We start from the raw sequence: 16,084 nt of genomic DNA on the forward strand, positions 1-16,084 counted from the left end.
GGGAAAGGGTTGGAAAACTTTGGAAATACCCAGGGAGGTTTGGAGTCCAAGGAATGCCTGGATGTGGCACTCAGTGCTTTGGGCATTGGGGATTGGATTCAATGATCCAGGAGGGCTTATCCAACCTCAGGGATGCTGGGATTCTAACCCAAGTGTCCCAGGTATCACCTAAACCCAAGTCAGAGACACAAACACCCCACACAGAGCTGACACAGGACCTGAGCCCTCCCAGGCAGCACCTGGGACATGGCACACGGGACCTGAGCCCTCCCAGGCAGCACCTGGGACACAGCACATGGGACCTGAGCCCTCCCAGGCAGCACCTGGGACACAGCACATGGGACCTGAGCCCTCCCTGGTGCACCTGGGACATGGCACACGGGACCTGAGCCCTCCCTGGTGCACCTGGGACATGGCACACGGGACCTGAGCCCTCCCTGGCAGCACCTGGGACATGGCACACGGGACCTGAGCCCTCCCTGGTGCACCTGGGACATGGCACACGGGACCTGAGCCCTCCCTGGTGCACCTGGGACATGGCACACGGGACCTGAGCCCTCCCTGGTGCACCTGGGACATGGCACACGGGACCTGAGCCCTCCCTGGTGCACCTGGGACATGGCACACGGGACCTGAGCCCTCCCTGGTGCAGCTGGGACATGGCACACGGGACCTGAGCCCTCCCTGGTGCAGCTGGGACATGGCACACGGGACCTGAGCCCTCCCTGGTGCACCTGGGACACGGCACACAGGACCTGAGCCCTCCCTGGTGCAGCTGGGACATGGCACACGGGACCTGAGCCCTCCCTGGTGCACCTGGGACATGGCACACGGGACCTGAGCCCTCCCAGGCAGCACCTGGGACATGGCACACGGGACCTGAGCCCTCCCTGGTGCACCTGGGACATGGCACACGGGACCTGAGCCCTCCCTGGTGCACCTGGGACATGGCACACAGGACCTGAGCCCTCCCAGGCAGCACCTGGGACATGGCACACGGGACCTGAGCCCTCCCTGGTGCACCTGGGACACAGCACATGGGACCTGAGCCCTCCCTGGTGCAGCTGGGACATGGCACACGGGACCTGAGCCCTCCCTGGTGCACCTGGGACACGGCACACAGGACCTGAGCCCTCCCTGGTGCACCTGGGACGTGGCACACAGGACCTGAGCCCTCCCTGGTGCACCTGGGACGTGGCACACAGGACCTGAGCCCTCCCTGGTGCACCTGGGACATGGCACACGGGACCTGAGCCCTCCCAGGCAGCACCTGGGACATGGCACACGGGACCTGAGCCCTCCCTGGTGCACCTGGGACATGGCACATGGGACCTGAGCCCTCCCTGGTGCACCTGGGACATGGCACACGGGACCTGAGCCCTCCCTGGTGCACCTGCAGCCCCAGGTCCATCCCTGTCCTCACAACAAACGCTGCCCTTCCACTGAGTAGCCTGGAAAGCAGCAGCTGACTGAGCCCTCCAGGCAGCACTGGGACTCTGCAGGCAAAGCTGGGAGCTGTTTGGAAGGAGACAAAGCCACCAGCGTTTTGTGCTCGTGATTGGAATGCCCCAGAGCCAGTGACTCAGGGATCCTCCCAGCAGAGACTGAGCCACAATGGCAAAGGAGCTCAACAGCATCCACTGAATCAGCTCCTGCCAGAGCTGCTGTGTCTCACTCCAGCAAAGATGCTCACTCAGGGTTGCCTGCAAGTGTCCTTGGATCGATGCTTTAAAGGGTGATGCATGCCAGGAGCTCTCTGGGGCAGCAGCAGCTGCTGAGCAGCTCCAGCCCCACCCAAGACAAGGCCACCCTTCCCAGGCTGCTGATCTGGGGGCAATCCCCACATTCCCACAGCAGCTTCCAGAAGGAGCTATTGGCCATGCCCGGCACAAAGCTCCCACTGATTCCTGAGGATTCCTGGGAATGCTTCCCACTGTCCCACCCCACACAAAACCCCAGACACAGACTTTGCTCCAAAGCTGCCATGGAACTGGGGGAACGCGGGAAAAGGCTCCAAACCATTCCCTGCACGAGGCAAAACCACCCCCAGCCTCCCTTTAGGTGCTGGTGCTTCCTCAGGAATGGCTGGGAGCTGGCAGGGCATGGAGCAGCCCCTGGAATGGGATGGCAGAGGGGTCTGGACTGGGGACACCAAAGCAAAGACACACCCAGAGCCACCCCCTGGCTCTCCATTCCCCCATTCCAATGGGGCAGCACCAAACACAGGCCACCAGGGAACCGTGCTTCCCTGTTCTTCCCCAAAAATCTGTTCCTCCCCAAAAATCACCTCACCCCCCATCTCTCTGCCAGTCCAGGCACCCCTTCCCAGGGCACCTGAAGCAGGATGAGCAGGAACCCAGCACAGCCACTGCCCTGATCCCACCCAGATCCAAGTATTAAATGAATTTCTGATTAAAATTCCCCTTAACAAGGCCCAAGGAAAGCTGCAGGCTCAGGACAGATCCTGTTTCTCCAGGCAGTGCTTCCTGGGAGCAATGGGAGGTGAAGACACTTCTGACATGCATGAACAATTCCCCAGAAAATAAAAATCCCACTGGTTCACTCAGTGGAGAGTGAAGCCACTGAGAAGAAAAAAAATAGGGAAGGAAACGGGATGGGATGGGATGGGATGGGATGGGATGGGATGGGATGGGATGGGGTGGGATGGGATGGGATGGGATGGGATAATGGGATGGGATGGGATGGGATGGGATGGGATGGGATGGGATGGGATGGGATGGGATGGGATGGGATGGGATGGGGTGGGATGGGATGGGATGGGATGGGGTGGGATGGGATGGGATGGGATGGGGTGGGATGGGATGGGATGGGATAATGGGATGGGATGGGATGGGATGGGATGGGATGGGATGGGATGGGATGGGATGGGATGGGATGGGATGGGATGGGATGGGATGGTGGGATGGGATAATGGGATGGGATGGGGTGGGAGCAGCAGCAGGTGCATCAGAAGGACACTTCCCCAGGGACTGGAGGGGAAAAGGCTGCCGGGAACATCCCCAGTGCATTCTGCTCTGGAAGGAGGAGCTGGAAGCAGCTCAGGAGGGAAGGGCTGCAGCAGCCTGGCAGCTGGGCAGGGAGAGCCTGGGGGGCTGAGTCACTGCTCAGCAAAGACAAAGAGCTCCTGACTGGAGTTTGTGTGCCTTACATCATCCCGTGGAAAAAACCAGGGAGGACCTGGGGGGATTAACACAGGAAAGCAGGAGCTCCCCTGGAACAGGCTGGGTGTGCCCCCAGCACCCCCAGCCCCGTGAGCATCCAAGGGGATCTGGGGCCTGAGCCTGAGCTGCTCCAAAAAGCAGCTGTTCAAGGCAGAACCCCTGCTCCTGCTGGGACTCTGGAGCTATTTCTGGTTCCCAAGACCTCATCAGCACTTGGGGCTGCACCTCTAACAGGCAACAGGGCTATTTTTAGGCTGAGCTCTCAGTTTGTGGCACAGGACGAGGGTTTGGGAGGATCCAGCTGCTCCCTGTCGAGTGCTTGGGTTTTTTATGAATCAGCCCCAGAGGAAACAGGAGGTGCAAACTGCTGGGATGGAGCAGGACAGCAGGACCAGGGAGGGAGCAACTCACAAACTCCCACAGCACCTTTCCACCAGGAACCCCCTCCCACAGCCCTGGGTTTCCCAAACTCCTTCAGGAGCTGCCCTGGGGGGATGCTGGGAGGGGTTTCTGGGCTGGGGCCACCCAAGGTCCCATCTTGGAGAGGGACACGATGCTTTTCATGGGAATAGACAACACGCCCTGGAAACAACCATGAGATCCCTTTTCCAGGTCTGAAGGAGCAGAACTGGGTTACATCAGTCAGCTCTGGAGCAGGGGAGGGAGGGAGGGAGCTGTGCCAAGCACATCCAGCCCCAGGGATCCACCAGGATCTGCTCCCTGAGGGGGTGGGAGGCCTCAGCTGGGATGCAGCCCCTGGCTGCACAGCACACCCAGGACAAGCCACTCACCCCCAGCCACCCGCTCTGGGGACCCTCCCAAGGTCTGGAGGGGTCCCAGCCCCAAACAGCCTTGGCAGGTTTTTCAATTAAAATGCAGTGAAACCCTGTCCCAGAGCCAGAGCTGGTGGGGAGCAGGAGCAGCATTGCTGCAGGTGAAGAGATGTGGCCTGGTCTGTGCTGCTTCCCCTGCTCCCTGCAGCTGGGCTGTGCTCCCAGGTGTGTCCTGGTCTGTGCTGCTTCCCTGCTCCCTGCAGCTGGGCTGTGCTCCCAGGGATGTCCCAGCCTGTGTTCCTTCCCCTGCTCCCTGCAGCTGGGCTGTGCTTCCCAGGGGAGGGAACCTCCTGGATCAGCATCCTCTGCTCCCTGGGGAGCTGCTCCTTTTTGCTCCTTTTCCCCCAGCTCCTGCCCCCTGCCCTGCCAGGGAATGTCCTGCTGACACACCGAGAGCTTGGGGACACCTCCAGGGTGACACCTCCAGGGAATGGGGACACCTCCAGGGTGACACCTCCAGGGCCTGGAGAGCTCAGAGACACCTCCAGGGTGACACCTCCAGGGCATGGAGAGCCCAGGGACACCTCCAGGGTGACACATCCATGGGACACCTCCAGGGTGACACCTCCAGGGAATGGGGACACCTCCAGGGTGACACCTGCAGGGCATGGAGAGCCCAGGGACATCTCCAGGGTGGCACATCCAGGGAATGGAGGGCCCAGGGACACCTCCAGGGTGACACATCCATGGGACACCTCCAGGGTGTCACAGCCAGGCAGAGCAGCCCCAGCCAGACGGAAGGCACAAGCCACAGGCTGGGACATTCTCTTTGCTGACAAATGTGCATTGTCCCTGTGACCCTGCCCAGGGCCAGCACTGCTGGGGTGCATCCCCAGAGCGAGGGACTCCAGATCTGTGTTCCATGCAGGGCAGGGCCTGCAGAGCCTGCTGAGGCTGAGGGGGAGGGAGCAGAGACTCAGCCCAGCTGGGCAGAGCAAACCCAGCCGGGAGAGCCTGGCAAGGGGAAGCTGCTGCAGGCTCTGGGGAGCTGGGGGGGCCCTGCAGCCCCCATTCCTGGGCTGTCCCTGGATCAGGAGCAGCCCCGTGTGGCAGAGGCTCCCCAGGGCCCACGGTGGGGCTGTGCACACTCATTTAGGTCAGGGTGGTTAATGAGCACAGCCCAGCCCTCCCAGACAGCCCTGAATGGCTCTGCTCCTCCTGCTCCCCCTGTGTGGAGAGGAGCAGTGCCAGGGGCAGCCTGGGGAGACAGCCCCAGCTCTGGTTCTACATCTGCTGTTGTCAGGATCAGGGCAGGCACAGGGAGCAGACACAGGGCTCCCAAACCCACAGCTGTCCTCATCCTGCAGCACCCCTGCCTGAGCCAAGGGCAACAGAGCACAGGAATGTGGTTATGGGGGGAAAGAGACCCCACAGAGGATGAGGATGGGGTGGATTTGCTCAGGGCAAACACCTTCCCTTCTCTTCTGGCCTTTGTCCCCTCCTGGGCAGCAGGGGACAGTCCAGGGGCCACAGGGACACCCCTGGCCCATGAAACATTCATGGAGCTACAGGGGAATGCTTGGGCACTGCTCACTCCCCACCAGTGAGAAACCTTGCAGAGTTTGGGAGTGCTGGGCTGGCCATGAGCAGGACATGGCATGAGCAGGACAGAGCCAGGATCTCTGGGATGGCATGAGCAGGACACAGCCAGGATCTCTGGGGTGGCATGAGCAGGACACAACCAGGATCTCTGGGATGGCATGAGCAGGACACAGCCAGGATCTCTGGGATGGCATGAGCAGGACAGAGCCAGGATCTCTGGGATGGCATGAGCAGGACACAGCCAGGATCTCTGGGGTGGCATGAGCAGGACACAACCAGGATCTCTGGGATGGCATGAGCAGGACACAGCCAGGATCTCTGGGATGGCATGAGCAGGACACAACCAGGATCTCTGGGGTGGCATGAGCAGGACACAACCAGGATCTCTGGGATGGCATGAACAGGTTATTCCAGGAGGACAGGGGCTATTCCCATGGGCATATGGATTATTCCAGGAGGACTGGGGTTATTCCCATGGGGATATGGGTTATTCCCAAGGATAACATGGGTTATTCCAGGATAACATGGGTTATTCCAGGAGGACAGGGGTTCTTCCCATGGGGATATGGGTTATTCCCAAGGATAACATGGGTTATTCCAGGATAAAATGGGTTATTCCAGGAGAACATGGATTATTCCCATGGGGATATGGGTTATTCCCAAGGATAACATTGATTATTCCAGGAGGACATGGGTTATTCCCAAGGATAACATGGGTTATTCCAGGAGAACATGGATTATTCCAGGAGGACAAGGGTTATTCCTATGGGGATATGGGTTATTCCAGGATAACATGGGTTATTCCAGGAGGACAGGGGCTACTCCCATGGGGATATGGGTTATTCCCAAGGATAACATGGGTTATTCCAGGATAACATGGGTTATTCCAGGAGGACATGGGTTATTCCAGAGAACATGGGTTATTCCAGGAGGACATGGGTTATCCCAGGGAGAACATGGGTTATTCCATGGAGACCACCTTTGCCCTCTGATGGCTCTGGTTGGGGTCCCCAGGATTCCCCTCCAAGCTCCAGCTCAGCTGTACCTCCAGAGCCCCACCAGCCCTGCTCAGCACACCCTGGGCACCAGGAGCTCCAGTCTCCCTCTCAGACTGGTCCCAGTGCTTTGCCAGCAGGGAGTTCAAAGGAGTTTCCTGGGGGAGTGAAGTCCCTCGGTGACCCCTGGGGTTCAGGGGTGCACCAGGGGAGGAGGCACAGCTGGAGCATTTCTGGAGCACTCCCACTTCAGGTGCTCCCCCAAAGGCTCCCCAAAGCACTGAGCACTGCCAAGGCAGGCCAGGCTCACCTAAAGCAGCAGAAATCCTCCTGCCCTGCCCAGCTCAGAGCTGCAGCCAGACACAGACACAGAGCCAGAGGCTCTTCCCAGCCTGCTCCAGGCTGGCATTTCCTGCTGATTCATCCCTGCAGCAAGGTCAGCCTGCCCGGCCAGGAGAGCCCCCAGCCTTCAATCGAGGATTTAGCAGGGCTGCCACAGTGCCAGAGCAGGGCAGGGCACGGAGCACCAGTGCAGGGCAAACACAGAGGGCAGCCCCTGCTGGCACAGCCCCCTGAGAGCCCAGCACAGGCACATTTCCCTGCAGTGAGGCAGCTGGGCAGGAGGAAGCTCACCTAGCTGGGAGGGGAAGCACAGGGTGGAAAACAAGCCAGCCCCGGGGAATTCTGTGCTTTTCTGTCTGCTTTGTGTTCCTGCCCCAGCTTCCCCTGCCAGGGCTGGGAAGCTGTTCTGGTTTTGGATGGCTGATGCTGCAGGTGATCCCTGCGAGCTGCTGAAAGCACAGATGGGAAATAAACACAGGCTGATTCCCTGGGGATGGAGCAGCCGAGGTGGGAAGTTCATCTCTCCAAATGCTCTTCCCAGAAGTGCTCACAAACCAGGAACCAAGGGCAGCTGCTCACACAGCCAGAGCCCAGCCCTGTTCCTCCAACAGGCAGAGCAGGAGCTGTGTGCAGGGGCAGGGAGCCCTGGCCATGGTGCTCCTCTGGGACACCCAGCAATCCAGGGGAGAAAATCCCTTTGGCACCTGCCAAAGGGCTCATCCCAGCACTCACAGGCCAGGAACAGAGGTGGTGTCACTCCAGAGGGACCCAGTGGCAGGAACAGCCTGAAAAGCAGGGAAAAGCCAGCCCTGCTGGTGTCCCCAGCTGCTGGCTGTGCCCCAGGGATGGGACAAGGCCTGGCACGGTCACAGGCATGCAGGGGATGGCATGGAGGGGACAGCTTTGGGACCAGGACAGACACACCAGGGATGGAAAAGAGCTCTGAGCCACCAGGATGGGGCTGGCATGGGAGCACAGGCAGCAGCTTCATCCCAAATCACTTTTCTTTGGGATCTGAGGCTTTTCTCTAGCACAGGATGGACAGGTGGGAAGAGGGAAGGAGGGAAGATTTCAGGAGGTGTAAATCAGAGTGGAACATTTATGGCTGGGGACAGCAAGAGCAGGAGGCAGGACATGATCAGCCCAGCCAGATTTATCTGCTCAGCACACACAGTTTGTGTCCCCCAGCTGCCTCCCAATAAACCACCCAATGGGCACCCAGTGACCTGAGCTGCCTGGACACACAACCCAGGGGACAAGGTGACACTGGCAGTGCTGCTGATCCCTGCCCACAAGAACTCAAACCAACACGAGCCCCAAGCTGACCCTGTGAGACTGCAGAGCACCAGGGGCTGCTGCACAGGCCCCATGGGAGCAGCTGCTCCTGGCAGCCCCTCCAGGGCACGGGGGGCACAGGAGAGACACCCTCTGCTGTGGATCCTGGGGGGCAGAGGAGAGACACCCTCTGCTATGGATCCTGGGGGCACAGGAGAAACATCCTCTGCTGTGGATCCTGGGGACACAGGAGAAACACCCTCTGCTATGGATCCTGGGGGGCAGAGGAGAAACATCCTCTGCTGTGGATCCTGGGGACACAGGAGAAACACCCTCTGCTATGGATCCTGGGGGGCAGAGGAGAAACATCCTCTGCTGTGGATCCTGGGGGGCAGAGGAGAAACATCCTCTGCTGTAGATCCTGGGGACACAGGAGAAACATCCTCTGCTATGGATCCTGGGGGGCAGAGGAGAAACATCCTCTGCTATGGATCCTGGGGACACAGGAGAAACACCCTCTGCTATGGATCCTGGGGGGCAGAGGAGAAACATCCTCTGCTGTGGATCCTGGGGGCACAGGAGAAACATCCTCTGCTGAGAGGCACAGAAGAAACACCCTCTGCTGTGGATCCTGGGGGGCAGAGGAGAGACACCCTCTGCTATGGATCCTGGGGGCACAGGAGAAACATCCTCTGCTGTGGATCCTGGGGGGCAGAGGAGAAACATCCTCTGCTATGGATCCTGGGGGGCAGAGGAGAAACATCCTCTGCTGTGGATCCTGGGGGCACAGGAGAAACATCCTCTGCTATGGATCCTGGGGGCACAGGAGAAACATCCTCTGCTGAGAGGCACAGAAGAAACACCCTCTGCTGTGGATCCTGGGGGGCAGAGGAGAAACATCCTCTGCTATGGATCCTGGGGGGCAGAGGAGAAACATCCTCTGCTGAGAGGCACAGAAGAAACACCCTCTGCTGTGGATCCTGGGGGGCAGAGGAGAAACATCCTCTGCTATGGATCCTGGGGGGCAGAGGAGAAACATCCTCTGCTGAGAGGCACAGGAGAAACACCCTCTGCTGTGGATCCTGGGGGGCAGAGGAGAAACATCCTCTGCTATGGATCCTGGGGACACAGGAGAAACACCCTCTGCTGTGGATCCTGGGGGCACAGGAGAGATACCCTCTGCTATGGATCCTGGGGGATACAGGAGAAACACCCTCTGCTATGGATCCTGGGGGATACAGGAGAAACACCCTCTGCCATGGATCCTGGGGACACAGGAGAAACACCCTCTGCTGAGAGGCACAGGAGAAACACCCTCTGCTGAGAATCCTGGGGGCACAGAAGAAACACCCTCTGCTATGGATCCTGGGGGATACAGGAGAGACACCCACTGCTATGGATCCTGGGGGCACAGGAGAAACACCCTCTGCTGTGGATCCTTCCCACTTCAGGCTGGGAGAGGCACCAGAGCAGGTGAACACACAGAACCAGCACCCAGAGGAATGCCTGTTCTCCAAAGGGACACCAATGCCAGGGCAGGGACACCAGTGCCAGGAAAGGGACACCAGTGCCAGGGCAGGGACACCAACCCTGGGACAGAGACACCAGTGCCAGGGCAGGGACACCAATGACAAGGGAAAGGGACACCAGCCCCAGGGCAGGGACACCAACACCAGGGCGGGGACACCAATGCCAGGGAAGGGACACCAATGCTAGGGCAGGGACACCAACGCCAGGGCGGGGACACGAATGCCAGGGAAGGGACACCAATGCCAGGGCAGGGACACCAACGCCAGGGCGGGGACACCAATGCCAGGGAAGGGACACCAGCCCCAGGGCAGGGACACCAATGATAGGCCAGGGACACCAATGCCAGGGCAGGGACACCAACCCTGGGACACCAATGCCAGGGCAGGGGCACCAACACCAGGGCAGGGACACCAATGATAGGCCAGGGACACCAATGCCAGGGCAGGGACACCAATGCTAGGGCAGGGACACCAATGCCAGCACAGGGACACCAATGCTAGGGCAGGGACACCAATGCCAGCACAGGGACACCAATGCCAGGGCAGGGACACCAATGCCAGCACAGGGACACCAATGCCAGGGGAAGGCACACCAGCCCCATGGCTCCACACAGCCTAAAGCAGCAGCTGCAGCTGCTCTGGGAACAGGTCACACAGGGATTGCTCACCCATCACACCAGCCCCTGGTCAGGAGTGAGTCAAACACAAAGAAAGGTTTGGGAAAAGGGAAGGAATGCTGAGCCCAGCAGCAGCCCCGCTCCCTCATCCTCACTGGGTTGGTCAGGGAAAAGCCCCCTGGCAATGCAGAGCTGGGGAGGAGCCCCCAGGCTGCTGCTCCAGGGATGCAGTTCCCAAAGGCCAGGTCCCAGGCAGGCCTTGATGGAGCAGGAGAATTCCAGGGCAGGTCTGAGCACACCTCAGGCAGGCACAGGCTCTGACAGGCCCCAGGCACAGAGAGGGGCTCAGAGGCCATTCCCACCTGGCGCTGCACAGGATGCCAGGTTTCCCTTGGGCTCCTCCAGATTCCTCCAGGAGCCACAAGGAGCATCCCCCAAGAGGAGGGGAGCAGAGCCCACCCTGCAGCCAGGCTCTGGAGGGATGGGAGGGAGCAGGGAGGCTCCTGGAGCAGGGACTGAGCACAGCTGAGCTGTGCCCCAGGCCTGCAGCTCTGCACCAACAGGACTGAGGGGTTTGCCCAGGTTTGTGCTGCAGGTTTTTCTGCAGCTGGAGGCAGTCAGGGCCCTGGGAAATCCACGTGACACAGTGAGAAGCCTGAGTCTGCAGCTTTTTGGGCTGTAAGATGATGGAGGATGATGGGCCAGCGCTCTCAGCCACCAAGACACCAGACCCAATGTGCCAGATTAGCTAAGCTGGGAGCAGACCACTCAAATATCTCAAAAAATGAGAAAAGCAAAGTTTTCCTGCAGGAGAGCAGAGCAAGGGACTTAAACCCCTTAAACCAGCAATGGCAGCTGGGTGGAAATGGGGTAACTGGGCAGGTAGGAGCAAAATTACACCCAAAATAACAGCCTGTGGAGCACCTGGGGCCTCTGCCCTGGGCTTCCAGCTCAGGGCAAACACTTGCCTGGGGTCAGCTGGTCACCAAGGGTGTCACCCCATCCTGGCCACCACGAGTGCCATCCCAGCTGTGGTCACCAAGCGTGTTGTCCCAGCTCTGGTCTCCACAGGTGTTATCCCACCCTGGTCACCACGGGTGTCACCTCACCCCGGTCACCACAGATCCATGCCACCCTGGTCACCACGGGTGTCACCTCACCCTGGTCCCCACAGCTGCCACCCCAGCCCTGGCTGTCCCCCTGCCCCCACAGCAGAGCATCCTGCCCCAGTTTTTGGCAGCAGCAGCCCCTCCTCCCCTGCAGCATTTCCACACTCCAGGGCGTTTCCTGCCTCAGAGCTGCATTTTCAGCCCGAACCATCCCAGCTCAGGGCATGCCAGGAGCTCCCTGGTGCTCCTGGCCCCCTCAAAGCCCCTCACCAGCCCTGCTGGGCACTCTCTTTGCCCTTGCATGCAGAGCTCTCATCCCAAACACACCCCAGAGCAGCAGTTTCCTCCCCACCCCAAGGTCTCTCCCTAGGCTAAGGACAGCCGTGCCAAGGACAGAGCTGCAGGGATTTGGCCTGGGCTCAGCTCCCCAGGGAGCAGACACAGCTCCAGCCTGGGTGTGACAGTGTCCCCTGGCACGAGGAGCCAAGGCCAGGCTGGGAATGACAAGGAGCACCAGGTCCCAGGGAGATGGCACCGCCCCGAGCCTGCGGGCTGCCACAGCCCCATTCCACTGCTAATGATCTCCTGATCTTCATTAAACGAGGGAGGGAGGGAGACAGACAGACCCCACAGGCACAGCGTGGGCTGACCCAGCTCCAGAGGGGCTGGGGAGGAGATGGGAGCGGGTCCATGCCAGGGGGAACACCAGGACAGTGCCAGGGAAGCACCTGCCACAGCAAGGAGGGGACAGGATGGGTGCCACCAGTCCAGCAAGGGACAAGTGCCTGGTGTGGGGCTCCTGCAGGGATTTGGGACCGTCCTTGGCTCTGAGGGAGCTTCTCACCCCTGCAACACACTGAGCACAGGGGCAACACCCATCACTGGGCAGGATGGGCCCCTCTGGGTCAGCCCTCTCCTTCTCCCAGCCTCCCTGCCCATGCTGGGGCTCAAACTCTATTCTCTGCTCTCCCTGCCTCCATGGCATTCTCCCAAACCCAAGGAATTGCCTGTTCCTTCCTCTGAGGAGCTCCTCCATCCCCACATGGAGCAGAGAAGCCCTGGTGGCCCCAGGGAGCTGGGCTGGCAAAGTTTGGCAGCCAAAGGAAAGGCCCTGTGCTGGGGAGAGGAGGAGAGCCCCAGGCCCTGGCACCCCACGAGCCCCCCTGCAGCAGGTGCCCCACATCTGGGCAGGAAGGGGAACCAGAACAGGGAAGTGCAGCACGGAAGGGCTTTGGGGAAGTCAGAGCTGAGCTAATTCTGCAGAGGGAACAACTCCCCCAGACAAGTTCCCTGTCAGGAGCAAGTGCAAGTCACTGCAGGGAAGGCAGATCAGGAATCCTGACTCCTGCTGCACCCACTGCCCCTCACACACAGACCCCAAACCCTGGGGGTTGAGCCCTGGAGCTCCCTGCCTGCACCTGCAACCTGTCCCAGGCCCATGGGAGATCTCTGGGACAGGGACAAATGGAAATGGTTCTGCAGAGAGGGAGGGACCAGGGAATGGCCACTAAGGGCTTTAGCCAGCCCAGGACACCTTGGACCCTCCTCCTGCCATCAGCCTCACCCTCACCCTGCAAATCAGGAATTTTGGGTTCCCAGGCAGGGAGATCCAGGGCCAGCCCTGCAGGTGTTCCCTCCTGTCCCCTCAGTGTCCCCTCCCTTGCTGCTCACCCTGGGCCAAGGGAAAGGTCCCCAGGTCCTCTGGAGAGAGACTGGGGACAAGGGCTGGAGGGCAGGGCACAGGGAATGGATCCCACTGCCAGAGCGCAGGGATGGATGGGATATTGGGAATTGTTCCCTGAGTGGGTGGGGAGGGGCTGGGCTGGAATTCCCAGAGCAGCTGGGGCTGCCCCTGGATCCCTGGCAGTGCCCAAGGTTGGACACTGGGGCTTGGATCCACCTGGGACAGTGGGAGGTGTCCCTGCCATGGCAGGGGTGGCACTGGGTGACTTTTACAGCCCCTTCCAAGCCAAAGCACTCTAGGGCTCTCAGCTGATGGGCTGGGTGTGCAGGGGAGAGTCCCTGGCTCGCTGCCACCCCACAGGATGAGCCCCACGCGGGACTCCAAGGGCATTTCCTGGATGTTGGGAAGCAGAAGCAACAGCTGCCTTGTGAGTTCCCAAAAATCCCTCTTTTCCTGGGCTGGAGCCTGGCTTTGCACAGCACAGGAGCTGCAGGATCAGGTCAGAGGAGGGAGGTGAGGACCAGGACATCCTGCCCAGGGCTCTCTGGATGCACAAAGGCTCCATGCAAAGGGGGAAATGATGCTCAGAGCTTTCTTTGCCTGCCAAGCCCAATCCCCGGAGCTGCCTGAGCGTGGGACAAACCCTGGGACGCCCAAAAAGGCCATGAGAGCTCTCAGGCTGCTCTTGTGCAACTCCAGGAGTTGATTTTGCCCTGGCAAAGCACCGAAATGGCCCAGGCTGAGCAGCACAAGGCAGCTCGTAAACACCCCGGCCCCCCTTCCCGGGGAAGAGTCCAAGCTTGACGGAACATTTTCCAGCAGCCGAAAACAAGGATAACAATTATCACTGCCCAAGTTCCTGTGCAATAAAACCCTGCAGGGAAATGGGAGCAAGGTCAGCACACTGACAAGGGATGCTTTGCTGGAGCAGGCTCCCCCTGCCCTGGCAGAGGGCAGAGCTCAGCCCCACAGCCCCGTTATCTCCTCAGCACAGCCCTGCCTGGGCCCTGCAGGGCCAGCCCCAGGGTGGGAGCCTCTGTTTGTTTTGCTCTTTCTAATCTGGGACTGGAAGTTTCCTCCTGAACAAAGTTGTTTCCAGACCTCAGAGCCGGCTGGAAGCTCCCAAAGAGCCAGAACCTCCCGAGCTCCCAATGATCCTTCTCCCACCCAGCTGGGCAAGCTCCAGCCCCGGAGGATTCTCCTCCAAACACCAGCGTGGCCCCTCCAGGCTGCAGAGTGGCACAGGGTGAGAGCTTCCCTCATGTTTTCTGTGCCCATTTCCATCCTCGGGGCCACGGGTGAAAACAGAGTTTTAAAAGCTCCTGTGATCCCGAATGCCTCAAGGGGAAGTGAATTTTCCTTATGCAAGCAAAGCTACAGGAAGGGAGGGAGACAGACAGCAAATGAGAGAACCATGGAATGGGTTGGGCTGGAAGGGAGCAAAAAGCTCATCCCAGTCCATCCCTTCCCCTGTCCCAGGTGGACCCAAGCCCCAGTGTCCAACCTGGCCTTGGGCACTGCCAGGGATCCAGGGGCAGCCCCAGCAAATCTGGGAATTCCAGCCCAGGCAGGAATTCCTTGCCAAGATCCCAGCCCAATCTCCTCTTTCCCAGTGGGAGCCATTCCCTGGCTCCTGTCCCTGCAGGCCTTGTCCCCAGCCCCTCTGCAGCTCTCCTGGAGCCCCTGCAGGCCCTGCCAGGGGCTCTGAGCTCTGCCTGGAGCCTTCCCTTCTCCAGGGGAGCATTCCCAGCTCTGCCAGCCTGGCTCCAGAGCAGAGGGGCTCCAGAACCCTGGAATGGTTTGGGTTTTGGGACCTTTTTCTCTTCAGGCCCTGGAAGGTGCTGGAAGGTCTCCCTTGGAGCCCTCTCCAAGTCCCTGGGGCTCTCCAGCCTGCAGGGCTGGTGTCACGGGGTGACACAGGCTGGACATTGCTCCCGTGAGATTAACAGCCCCTGACGGGACCTTTGGGATTCCAGGAGCAGGCCCTGGCCAGGAGCAGGCCTTGGGGGGCTCCCGCTCTGCCCAGCTCCACAAAAACCTCCCCCAGGGCAGGGCTGTCCCCAGCCACGGGCTTTTCCCACATCCCCGGGTTCCAGCAGGCCCCAGGAATGCCGGCCCAGCCCCCGAGCCCGCCCAGCTCCGGCGTTTTGCTAAGAAAAGCAGAATAAAGCAGAATAAGCGCGGGGGAGCTGCCAGCCGTGTCCCCGGGGCTCCTCACGCCTCCCCCGGCCCACGCTCCCCTCTGGGCCCGCCGGGAGCCTCCGGGATGGGGAAATGCGTTTGCTCCACAGGGAAAGTTCCCCCAGCCCGTTTTGCTCCTAATTTTTGTGGCTGTGAGGGGAGGGAAGGAGGGAGGGAGGGAGGCTCCCTGTGAGTCCGCAGCTCCGGGCACAGAGCCAGCACAGCTGCCAGGTTCGGGGGGCCAGGGGGCACTGCCAGCCCTGCCCGAACAACGCCCCCAAAACTCCTTCCCTGCAGGAATCCCAGCTGCCCTCCTGCCCTTCTCTGCTGGGCAAAGGCTGGAAAACGTCCTGGTTGTTGTAAACCCTTCTGGGCAGGGAGGAGGAGAGGCAATTCCCCCCATGCACAGTGCGGGGTTGGGGTCTGCACCCCAAACTGGGGACCCTCCGTCACAAACCAGGTGACAACGGGGGGGCTGCAAAACCACCGCAGCCACCTGGGACACCTGGTGGGACAAACCACCAGGGGACAAACAGCGAGGTGCAGGAGGGACAGAGCCCTGGGGATGCAGGGGGACCGCGGGCCATGCTGTGCCCTGTCCGGGGGATGAATGCCCCGGTGCCCTGCCCGGGGATGGATGCTCCGGTGCCCTGTCCGGGGGATGGATGCCCCGGTGCCCTGCCCGGGGATGGATGCTCTGGTGCCCTGCCCAGCACAATTCCCTCCCGGGGGATGCAGGTACCCCCGTCCCATAGCCCCTTCCTGGCACAGCCGGGATGTCCCACCCCTCCCGCA

At 60.6% G+C, this 16,084-nt stretch overlaps 1 protein-coding gene across 2 annotated transcripts in view; it reads right to left on the minus strand.

The window, feature by feature from the left end:
* Positions 1-16,084, minus strand: part of RAB11FIP5 (RAB11 family interacting protein 5) — a 44,429-nt gene that overhangs the window by 27,233 nt on the left and 1,112 nt on the right. The window lies entirely within an intron of this gene.

This window comes from Molothrus aeneus, chromosome 4, assembly GCF_037042795.1.
Source record: "Molothrus aeneus isolate 106 chromosome 4, BPBGC_Maene_1.0, whole genome shotgun sequence".
Taxonomy (NCBI): Eukaryota; Metazoa; Chordata; class Aves; order Passeriformes; family Icteridae; genus Molothrus; species Molothrus aeneus.